Below are 12,681 nucleotides of genomic sequence, written 5' to 3' on the forward strand. Positions count from 1 at the left end.
GGACAAGTCAGAATCCGCAGAGAGCCAGAAGGCTAGCAGACAGATAGCCCTTGCTTGGAATGCAAAATTTAAAAAAAAAAAAAAAAACAACAATGCTAAGGCAGAAAGGAGCAGGTGTAGATCATAGATGGCATAGCATTGACCAGTATATGCAATCTAATGACTGCATGTAATAGTCTCCTGGATTAAGTCTGGATTAAGTTTTTAAAAACATGACATAGCCCCTCCCCCAATAAAAGTTTAAATCACCTCATTTGCCATTTTTAAAAATAAAACATAAAGATAAAAAAAATATATTATATTGTATTGTATAGTCTATGCTCCGGGATTCCATCCGGCAATATGAAAACCTGACATGTCAGACATGTCAGTTCACACAATGGAGTGTGCGGCTCCGGCTACTCCATTGTGTACAGCGATGAATTGGGATGTGGGCACCTGTGTGCCCGCATCCGAATTCACCAGAAATGAAGATCAACCAGCCGGTACTGCGGTGTTATACGTGGTTAGAAAGCAAGGAGGATAAATGAAAAAGCAGTTATTAAAAATGGCCTGGTCATTAAAGGGCATTTTTTTTCTTTCAAAACAACTGGTGTCAGAAAGTTATATAGATTTGTTATTTACTTTTATAAAAAAAAAAAAAAAAATTCAAGTCTTCCAGTACTTACCAGCTGCTGTATGTCCTACATGTCCTGGACATGTACTGGTAGACTTGAGATTTTTTAATAGAAGTAAATTACAAATCTCTGCCCCTTTCTGGCCCCAGTTGATTTTAAAGAAAAACATTTTTGCTGGAGTTGGTCAAAATAGGCTGTAGAGGCAAGGGGTTAAATAGGTGAAGGTGGCTTTGGATCGGCAGGTGGCAGTAGCAGGTGGAGACAAGCTGCCTCTATAAATCCAGAGGAGTTGGCAGATTGCGCATCCTAGTGGCCAAAGGTGTAACTGCAGCAGAATACGGGAGAATACACTGAAAGACACAAGCAGCCCCAGGATAAGCATGGAGCAGAGGACAGGACAGGACAGCGCTGTATCTGGCAACGTTACAATAAATACTTTTCACCCTTCAAATAGACTGGTTACAAGCATGAAGACCCCTGTGCTGTGAATTACACAACTCATCTTGTAAATTGTCCCTAAAATTATCTCCAATCATTTCTAGGGAACCATCAATTTTGTTCAGGCCAATTTTATTATTATTATTTTTATTTTTTTTACTTTTTTTTCTGTTAAACCTTATCTCAAAAGCCTAATTTCCATTATATCAATTTTGTCCACATGTGTATAATATCTATTATAGGAATACCCCTTTAATGCAGTCATATACCTATATTCTACGGCTGAAATGTAAAACCCTCAATCATTTCCACCCCTGTTAACCTTGTTCATCCAGATAATGCTGATTCTTTACATGGTAAATATTTGACCATTACTCATAGTAAGCGAATACACGACATTATGTGCAGTAACCTGCGCTGGAAATATTAAAGCTGGAATTAAACCGGCTGCTATAATTAATCATAAGAAGTTTCCGGATCTTGCTGTTTAATATCACCTCTCCATTTTGGGCCGTTATAGGATATTATGACTGCAGGACTATAGTTGTGTTAGAGATCTATAAGGATATATTAACTCATTGCTGACATTTTTGTCTGCACTAGTGATTTTACATAAGGTCTCAGAATGGACATAATGGGAAGAGATAATGATGATCTTCATAGATGTCCATACAGGTCACATGGGCTGGGTTCCTGCTCATGTGACCTCTGAGTCGAATAATTAAGGGATTTTTAATGCAGTTATTGCAGGTTTGTATTTAATCCCTTCACGTCAGCTATACGGTTATATATGTTCCTACTGCCAATGCCTAGTGCGATATATACACGTTCCTGGTGTGAAGGGGTTTTATTGTGCGGGGCACTGCTTCAGTGTGAGCAGCCCTGCACAAGTTAAAGTGCAAGGAGCCGGGCATAATGATAGACAGCAGAGATCACTGCTGCCCGCCATTAAACCCTGTGTAACTGTGGGGGTCCCAATCAATTTCACTGACAGACGGAGGTGTAATACTTATCTCCGTCCTGTCGGATTGACAATTAGCATCTAAAGTCTACATGCAGAGCATTGATCTTACTAATCAATGCTATGCAATGGCATAGCATTGATCAGTATATGCAATCTAATGATCGCTGGTAATAGCCCCTTAGGACTTAAAAAGTATAGAGAAAAAAAAGGTTTTAAAAAAATATAACAAAACTCCTCCCCCCGAAAAAAGTAAATCACCTCCTTTCCCATTTACAAATAAAAATATGTGTAAAAAAAACAAAACATATCTGGTATTGTAGCGTGTGAATTGTCCGATATAATAAAACATAATGATGTTATTCCCACTCAGTCAACTGCGTAAATAAAAAGAGAAGAAAAAAAACAGGATTGCTGATTTTTTTTATTATTATTATTATTATTATTATTATTATTATTATTATTATTAAGCCCCCAGACAGACCTGTATGTAAAAAAAAATAATGGCTTTAATCCTGAAGGGGTTAAGGTTTGACACTTAAAGGTAATGTCTCTTGAAAAAAAAAATATTTTTTGTTTCAACAGTATGTGTAAAAATAAATATTTCATCTATATCTATTGATTTAAAAAATCTGTTTGTGTTATGATATATCTTCCATTGATGTCAGTAGTAACGCCCCTGCTGTTCCTTGTGTTGTCTATTCCACTGTTGTCTTCCTCACCAGGGACACATTTCTATATCATATACCTTCTTTATGCACTTCCATAACCCTGTATATATACAAACAGAGAGAGAGAAAATAGCACTACACAGAAATTCATAGAAATATATTTCATTGTTAGAGAGAGAGAATATATATATATATATATATATATATATATATATATATATATATATATAAAATGTATATGTGCATGTCGTACTATTTTGTACTATTTTTGTATATGTAAGAAGGCTACAGTGGGAACAGTGGAGAAGGAAAATTAGATCCCATAGCCCTATGTACTAATGAGATCTCTGGACATGTGTGTGAGGGACCACTTTCTATACAGGTCAAGGGATAGAGACAGAAGAAAATAGCTACTTAAAGGGCTATTCTGGCAGAAGAAAACTATTTTATTTTTAATTTTTTTCATACATAATAACATTTTGTAATATAACTTTATTCTCAATTTAATAAAGGTGACCAAAAGGGCTGTGACCAAGCACGTATTGACGTGCGAAACAGCTGTAAGCCTGATACTCATCCGCTATCCGCCTATTGCTAAGTGAAGGAATAAAGTGCATCTATTTTGCTACACTCGGTGAGTGCCTCCACTGTCTAATTTGAGGTTTAATAACTTTTTTAATGTTTTCATTGGATGGCAGCAGAAATTAGCAAGGCGTCGCCTCTGTAGCCACCAGTGGTTGTGTTGGGAACTGCAGGGCGCCAGAAGCCTTGATCTCGGCACAGTTAGTTATTCCTAACACTAAGGTTAGCAATATTGAGGTTCCCTTAGGGTGCGTTCACACCTACAGGATCTGCAGCAGATTTGATGCTGTGTTCAGTTATTTGAATGAAATCTGCTGCAGAAAATCCGCTGCAGATCCTGTAGGTGTGAACGCACCATTAAAGTGTCACTGTCATTATAACTTTAAAAATGTTAATCAACAGTGGGTGTGAAACAAAGCAAGTTTGCTATATACATTGATTATTTTTTTTGCTGTTGTCATGCTGTAAAACAAAGCTGAACTTACCAGGAATCCAGCTCCAGTCTCCATCCGGCAGATTTTTAGACTTAGTGCTGTTTGTAAAAAAAAGAGACTAAACACGGGAATTCCGGCCAGTACAGAGAGTCACAGCTCAATGTGTCCATCAATCACATGACTGCCTTCTCTCTGTGATGGCCAATGATACACAAGACTTCATGTTTTCTGACTCTTTGAGAAAAAAACTGTCAGAAAACAGGAAGTGCCTTGTTTTCCATGATAACTAAAAATAAAATAATGAATGTACATTGCAAACTTACTTTATATCACATCTACTGTTGATTTTGATTTTGAAAGTTATAACGACGGGTACAGTTCAATGTCTAGTCTAATGCATATAGCACTAAAATAGAAATTACAGCAGGTGAAGCTGTCTGTGTCATTAGCGCTGCAGCTACATCAGTGCAATAAGAGGACATAACTGTTCATTACTAATTGCTCTGCTTGATTGTGCCGCGGCTGCAGCACTACTGATGCAGACAGCTTCACCTACTGTAATGTCTATTCTACTACCAATATGCATTGGAATAGGCATTAGGGGAAGCTCAGTGTTACTATCTCTGCTTACAGCAGTGTTACTGATATCTAACTGAGCCTGGACTTTTTAAACCCTGAAGTTCCCAAAACAGACATTGGTGGCAGCAGAGGGGTCGTGTCGCCCCTTAATGCTGCCAGTCAATTAATTCTTAAAAAAAATAGTGCACTCGCACTGTGCTGAGCAATTTTTTTCCCACTATTAATTTTTGTCTGGTTATGATGGTTTGTGATAACAGCTACTATACTGGGGGAAAATAAATAAATATATATATATTAAATGTTTGTTTTTTTCTTTTTCAACAATAAGTGTTGAACAAGAAAAAAACAAACATCCCCTGAAAATAAGACGTAGCGCATCCGTGGGATCATATATTAGTAAAAGACACTGTCTTGTTTTCTCGGAAACACGGTAGTATCATGCTGGTGTAAAGGCCCTTTTACACTAAACAATTATCGGCCGTATTTGGCCTTTAACCGATAATCGTCTGGTGTAATAGAAGACGACGATCAGCCGACATGAACGTTGTCTGCTGATAGTTGCTGTCGTTTTGTCTTCCAACATGTTGAAAGACAAACAACCAGAATAGCTATAGATTGCGGCATTTAAAGGGTTAATGACAGGCAGCTGCAGGATCACAGTTGCCTGTCATTATCTCCAGCACCGGACACACTGATGTGTGCAGGACCGCTCACACTGCAGCAGTCCCGCACACATCAAAAGCCCCTGAAGTCAGGAACATATTGTGGAGGTGAAGGGGTTAAGGAATGAGAAACTCAAATAGGAGTGTAAATAAAAAGACAAAGGTATTAGAGTATAAAGCATCATAATAATAGCATACTCCCTGCAAACATAGAGATCAGTACAAAATCAGACAGTGCCATGTACCACTGATAGGAAAACTGAAAGGAATGCCGACATCTTATATCTGGAACAATAAATTTTCTAGCAAAAGGTTAGAGCACTAAATATAAAACCTTGGTAAAAAAAAAAGTATTTTAATAATAGTAGATATAACAGGCATAAACAGAGATGAGACACCAGAAAAGAATATATTTTGTGCACATTTCAGAACTGATCTCCAGCAAGGGTTTGAACTAAAATCTCATATTTGCCGTAAATGTTGTTGAGAGATAGTCTTAGATACTTTAGCAAGTAAATTTCCTTAAAAAAAATTCTAATCAACTGGTGTCAGAAAGTTATACACATCTGTAAATGACCTCTATTAAAAAAAATCTTAATTCTTTCAGTACTTATAAGCTGCTGTATGCCCTGCAGGAAGTCAGGAACTGTCCAAAGCAGGAGAGGCTTTCTATAAGGGATTTGCTACTGTTGGACAGAAGTGGCAGCAGAGAGCATCATGTCAGGCTGGAAAGAATACACTACTTCCGATAAGTAGGATTGAGATGTTTCTCAACAGCAGAGAAATTGTTGATCCTTGTGGTTTAACCCCTTAGACGCTGTGGTCAAATTGTGACTGTGGCATTTAAGTGGTTTATGGATTTTTGCAATTGTTGGGATGCAGAATAGTTTCTATAACAGCAGGGGGCCTAATGAAGGCCCTAAGTGTGCCATATATTAGTGCCTACTTGGTTTTGTCTCCATCAAGGTCGGTTAGGTTGCCTATTACCGATTGTTAACAGAATTACAGGATGTAAACAGGATAATACACTGCACTAGTACAGTAGTACACACATAAAAATACTAAAAGAAAAAGAAAAAATGTAAAAAAGTAAAGAAGTAAAAATTAGTTTTGGAAAATATAATTTTACTATATTAAATATATTATTAAAATTATTACTCAATTTCTACTTACAAAATAATTTTTATGTAAAACATAAAAGTAAAATCACACTCATATTTTATATCACCATAGCCGTAACAAACTAGAATATTATCTCACTATTTATCCCACATGATGAATGCAATAAAAATGAAAAACCTACACCAGACTTGCTGTATTTTGTTGATTTACTTCCAAAAAAACAAACAAAAAAAACCAAATAAATAACAATAAAAAAGTCATATGTACCAAGAGATGGCCGCAACAGAATGTCCAACCTGTCCCGCAAAAAAACAAGCCCTATATAGATATGTTGACTAAAATATTTAAAGGGATTGTCCAGCGAAAATCTTTTTCTTTCAAATCAACTGGTGTCAGAAAGTTATACAGATTTGTAATTTACTTCTATTAAAAAATCTCAAGTCTTCCCATACTTATTAGCTGCTGTATGTCCTGCAGGAAATGTTGTTTTATTTTCAGTGCTCTCTGCTGACATCTCTGGCCGAGACAGGATCTGTCCAGAGAAGGAGATGCTTGCTATGGGAATTCCCATAGAAAACCTTTCCTGCTCTGGACAGTTCCTGTCTCAGCCAGAGATGTCAGCAGAGAGCACTGAAAATAAAACAACATTTCCTGCAGGACATACAGCAGCTTTTACGTATGGGAAGACGTGAGGTCTTTTAATAGAAGTAAATTACAAATCTGTATAACTTTCTAACACCAGTTGATTTGAAAGACAATGATTTTCGCTGGACAACCCCTTTTAATAGCGTCAAGTTATTCTGCAGTGTTGTACATCACTCATACTAAGATAGGTGATACCCAGCTATCTCGTGTTCTCTCCATTAACTCTATTCTGTGATTGGTGGGGGTCTCAGTGGTCAGACGCCCACCAATAAGTTAGGTATCACCTATCCTGAACAAAACTGCACTCTTGTCACCTCCATGATGAAGTTGTTCTGCCATTTTCTCCCCAAAATTGTATATCATTATATGCATTTTATGGTGTTTTCATTAAAAAAAATGTGTCTATCATGTGTTTTTTTCCTCTATAATTTCGACTGGAAAACTCTTTGTGCAAAAAACATCCTTAACCCCTTCATTACCAGTTTTCTTAGTTTTTTCATTGTCACCTTCAAAGTGCCATAACTTTTTTTAAAGGGGTTGTCCAGCAAAAATCAATTTCTTTCAAATCAACTGGTGTTAGAAAGTTATACAGATTTGTAATTTACTTCTATTAAAAGATCTCAAGTCTTTCCATACATAAAAGCTGCTGTATGTCCTGCAGGAAATGTTTTATTTTCAGTCTGACACAGTGCTCTCTGCTGACATCTCTGGCTGAGACAGGAACTGTCCAGAGCAGGAAAGGTTTTCTATGGGAATTCCCATAGCAAGCATCTCCTTCTCTGGACAGTTCCTGTCTTGGCCCGAGATGTCAGCAGAGAGCACTGAAAATAAAACATTTCCTGCATGACATACAGCAGCTAATAAGTATGGGAAGACTTGAGATTTTTTAATAGAAGTAAATTACAAATCTGTATAACTTTCTGACACCAGTTGATTTGAAAGAAAATTATTTTCGCTGGACATTTCCTTTAAAATAAAGGAATTATTAATCACAATTTGATCTAAAAGTGCTCTTACACAGTGCAACGTTTGACTGAAGTTTTAAAAGTAAAAAACTAAAATACACAAAAACTGCGTAAAAAAGTGTGAAGTATTTAGTTACATAATACAGCTACCTGCTGGTTACATACTGTACATGCTTAAGTCTATGTTTGTGCATGCTATAGCTATTGGCAGAACACGATTCTCCAAAATCTCTACAAAACAAAGGAGAACATAGACACTGCTCCTGGTGTAGAGTGAATATAAAACGAAGTATGAGTAGATACGGCATCTGTATTATATACACCTATTCAATAGACACCAGGGCCCAGATTTATCAAAGGATGTAAAATGTAAAAAAAAGGATGTAAGATGTAAAAAACGGCCATCATTATGAAGATGTGTGAACATGGCCTAAAGGGCCCAGATGTAGCAACGAATGAGAAACAGACACTGGTGTAAAATGCCCATAGCAACCAATCACAGCCCAACTGTCAGCTGTGGTAAAGTGAAAGCTGAGCTGTGATTGGTTGCTAGGGGCAGTTTACACCAGTGTCTATTTTACATCCTTTGATAAATCTGGACTCTGGTTTTGGCTATGTTCACACATCATCAAAATGATGGCCTTTTTTGTAGACAGCGTCACTTAAGGGCAAATAGCAGCCGTTAGTTGATGCTACATGATGGCCGTCCACAAAATATGGCGGTCATTTTCATGTTGTGTGAACAATGGGGGAGATTTATCAAACATGGTGTAAAGTGAAACTGGCTCAGTTGCCCCTAGCAACCAATCAGATTACACTTTCATTCCTCACAGACTCTTTGGAAAATAAAAGGTGGAATCTGATTGGTTGCTAGGGGCAACTGAGCCAGTTTCACTTTACACCATGTTTGATAAATCTCCCCCATAGCCTCAGCGTACATTACAAAACCTCAAAAAAACCTTAGCATGTAAGAGCACCCTATAGGTAAGCCTGTGGTTATAAAGAAGTTTTCTGGGCAAAACAGATTGATGAACTGCCTACAGGACGGATCATCAAGTGTCTGGGCCCTTCAACCATAACTCAGGGCCCTTGAACTATTCATTTACACTACCGGCCTCCACATTCAGGAAAGAGAGACTTCATGGCGGACATTAGACTCCCGGGCACCCTCTCTATCCCCTATAGCTACACCCGACCTTAAATGAAGTTAACTCCTTCCAACCCCATTCAGTGTATAGTGTAAAGCTTTGGCGGTCCAAGCATGATGGGAATTGTAGTTTTGCTACAGCTGAAGGGTCTGAGTTTGACCTGAGAGAATAAAAAGCTGACCGGCAGGAGGATAGCTCATCCCTTACCTGACATTGTGATTAATTATTCTTTGAAAACTCATCTGAAAGATTTCCCTTAAAGAGGACCTGTCACCCCTGGTGACGGGGTGACAGGCTCCTGACCCCCCGTTAGAGCCCCCTATACTCACGTGATCCCGCCGGGTCCCGCTTCTGGAGATGGTCGGGTCACGGAGATATCGGCGCCCGAAGCCCGGCGTGCGCGCTCCTCAGAGGAGTCCAACACTCATAGAGAATGTCAGGAGAGTGCAGCGCTCCGTCATTCTCTATGAGCGTTGGACTTATCTGAGGAGCGCGCGTTCCGGGATTCGGGCGCCGATATCTCTGTGACCCGACCATCTCCAGAAGCGGGACCCGGTGGGATTAGGTGAGTATAGGGTGCTCTAACGGGAGGTCGGGAGCCTGTCACCCCGGCACGGGGGGTGACAGGTTCCCTTTAAAGTCTATCAGAATTTTATAACTGTTCCAATGGTATATTTGCAGTTAAAGGGTTTTTTTTTATTATATTTTTTTTTTTCAAACCAACTGGTGTCATAAAGATAAACAGATTTGTAAATGGCTTCTATTTAAAAAAAAAAAAAAAAAATCTCAAGCCTTCCAGTACTCAGCAGTATCAGCTGCTGTATGTCCTGCAGGACATGGCGTATTCTTTCCAGTCTGACACCTCGGTCCATGTCAGGAACTGTCCAGAACAGGAGAGGTTTTCTGAGGGGATTTGAAACCCTTCTAGACAGTTCCTGACACAGGCAGAGGTGGCAGCAGAGAGCCTTGTGTCAGAGTGGAAAGAAAAAAAACACTTCCTGCAAGACATACAGCAGCTGATAAGTATGGGACGACTTGAGATTTGTAAATGAAAGTAATATACAAAACTTTCTGGCCTTACTTTATTTAAAAACATTTCTGTGCCACATTAATTTAAGGAACCTTAAAAAAGGTTTCAGTTTCTCCCAACTTGCGTATTCTGTAGGAGAATCTTAAATGTCTAGCACGCTTGTTCTTACATTTACATTTTAGTTCCTCTTTTTTATGCAAATTTTGTTTCTTGCTGAGTAGAAAGAAACACAAGATTGCCGAAATCATGGTTCTGACGTCAGAGAGTGTCCGTGAAAGGACCATGAAAACAATAACATCATTGTGGAGGGTTATCAGAGTCCATTTACTGTGGCAAATACAGTTTTGCAATAAATAAAGACACATGCGGTATCTGATCTGTTCAAATAGCATGTAAAGATAGAGATTATAGAATAAAAAGCAATATTGATGGCTGTCGCTTCCTGTGCGGAGTATATGGAATCATTATCAGGCACCAAGGAACACAGAGCAGCTGGACCCAGGGTGAGCATAGGGGGATAGCCCCTGAGATCCCCATCTATGGGATGCAGCTATTTCTCATTTTTTCCATTTGAATAGGTAGGGCCAGAGCTCGATTAGGTTAAAGAGGTACTCTGGGTGGGAGATCATTACGCCTCCGAGGACGAGGAGTCACAACAGTGCAGGACAGTATCCATTACAAAGCCTTTTACAGCAATTTACTGGAAAGTCTATGAACTCCATCTCGCAGAGCGAGTGTAAGCCATGGAACCCTCAGCACTCTGCTCATCCCAGGTAACAGGGTCTGGGGCCTGTGTCACCCATTAGTACGGTTCTGCCAAAGCTAGTGGGCATAATGTGGTGTGAAGACTATAGGAAAATCAATACATGGGCACAGGTTGTCTTCTTCTTCTTTTACAAGTTTTACTCTATACACTTTAACATCCCAGCAGAGCACATTACTACTTGGGTTAAGACTCTCACGACACCCTCCTCTCTACTACGCAACCTCAGTACAACCTTATCAACTCTACTACATCCTACTCAGCACTTATCAAGCAGAACAGGTGATTTTACGCCTCAGTATTGATTGGAACTTTGGGACATCTCCCCTTTCTGTGGGTGGCGGGTCCTACTACTACTCGGGAGGGTCATTACACCTCTCTGGCCACCTGTGACAACGCTATTCCAAGGGACCCGGCAGCAACTAGACAGGACACCGACCACAGGGGAAAAGGGTACAACCGGCCTAGACTTTAGAGCTGTTTTTCTCGCTTAAAGGTGAACTCTGGTGGAACCTTCAAATGCCAGGCAGACAGGAAGTGTGGGAAATAATTAAGAATCTATACTTACCCCTCCCTGTAGGTAGGTTTGTTATGTTTCCCACACCATCTGGCCACCTGGGATTTTTAGGTTCCACCGGAGTTCTCCTTTAAGGAATAAGTTTTGGTAAATAAGAGATTACAAAAATTTTAGGAAACACATAGAATCACATCAAATGGAGGAAAGCTGTTTGCAGCAATGACCATTTAAGTAAAGCTTGGAGGCAATTAGTATGTAGTCCCTACTGTCTACTATGAACCCTTGGGCACTCCATATTTTATGGATTTGATGGAGATATGTTTAGAATATCACAACATATAGAGCACTGCACAATTTTCCTTATTATCCTGAATGGAGCCATATGGAGGTAAAGAAGAATCCTCTAAAAGTCTACAGGTGCTCTATTACATCGCCATACAAACTGAAAGTTTAAAAAGCCATAATATGGCAGTGAGCGTGGGAATGTATTTTTCGTTAACCGCCCCCAGTGTGTCATGTGCAATGATACGCTTTCATCACACTTTCTTTTCACATTATTTTTTGTTTCTCTATGACTTTATTTTGCTCTGTATGATAAACTGTGTAATGGTGTTTTGCTAAAATGGTAATCACCCAGATAGTTGTCCTTTGGGATAAACCATCAGGTTAATAAAGAAACTGAAATGCAAAATATAAAAGCACCATAAACATAAAACAAAATATTTTTAATTCTTCTTAGAAGGGAGTCATGTCAGAAATATAAATAAAGCCTATCTTGTTTTGGTTTTACGGAGACATAGCAGCCGATAGAGTGGATCATAAGAACACAACATCTCCAAGGCCAGGTCATCTTTCTCTGGAGTAAAAATGACTCAGAAGCTTCACCGTTCTTGATAGAAAACATTATTCTGGGGTCACACGTAAGGTCATGACCTGTATATAACATAGTGATCTTGACATTTGATGTTTTTAAAGATTACCTTCTGCTTTAAAAAAAAAACCTGGTGCTTCACATTTCTCAGGCTCCCTAGAATAGGAAGACAGCTACTACTCATTTATACTGGTTAGCTTCCATAGGGTTATTTTCTCTTCTTTGTATGTATTTTTCTGATATAAACAAACTGGAGCATATAAAAAAATATCCAGCACCAAAGATATACACACACACCACCATAGAGGGAGATGACAGATACTATAGGAAACCACTGGAAACCATTTGAAGAACTCCACTGTACATGGGATTTGTACTGTTAGAAAACAAGGTATGGGAATTGGCCAATAGAAAGAGTAAGGAGAATGATACTGTGATGGGCTGCCTGAACGGGACTCGCTATGGTTATGCCGGCTGTTTACCCCAATTGTCGGTAACTTCCAGGAGTGTTGAGGGTCTCTTGTGCACTTGTCACAGTAGCCTGAAGTGGTAGCAGACCCACCCGGGTAGTTGGTACCGCCACTCACAGAAAGGGGAGATAACCCAAGTATATGGGGGGTGTGGGTGCAAGTCCTGACAGATTTGACCAGAGTCCCGTGGGTTTAGTCAAAAATAT

General features: G+C 39.1%; 1 long non-coding RNA gene across 2 annotated transcripts in view; it reads left to right on the forward strand.

The window, feature by feature from the left end:
• The window catches only part of LOC138802971 (uncharacterized), a 41,075-nt gene that overhangs the window by 11,997 nt on the left and 16,397 nt on the right, over nt 1-12,681 (forward strand). The window contains exons 1-2 of one of the 2 annotated variants that reach the window (XR_011364837.1): nt 1,045-1,122; nt 3,200-3,321. This is a non-coding gene — a long non-coding RNA (uncharacterized lncRNA). Of the gene's footprint in view, nt 1-1,044; nt 1,123-3,199; nt 3,322-12,681 lie in introns of those variants that run through there. The other variant, XR_011364838.1, reaches the window with a different exon arrangement.

Source organism: Dendropsophus ebraccatus, chromosome 10, assembly GCF_027789765.1.
Source record: "Dendropsophus ebraccatus isolate aDenEbr1 chromosome 10, aDenEbr1.pat, whole genome shotgun sequence".
Classification (NCBI taxonomy): Eukaryota; Metazoa; Chordata; class Amphibia; order Anura; family Hylidae; genus Dendropsophus; species Dendropsophus ebraccatus.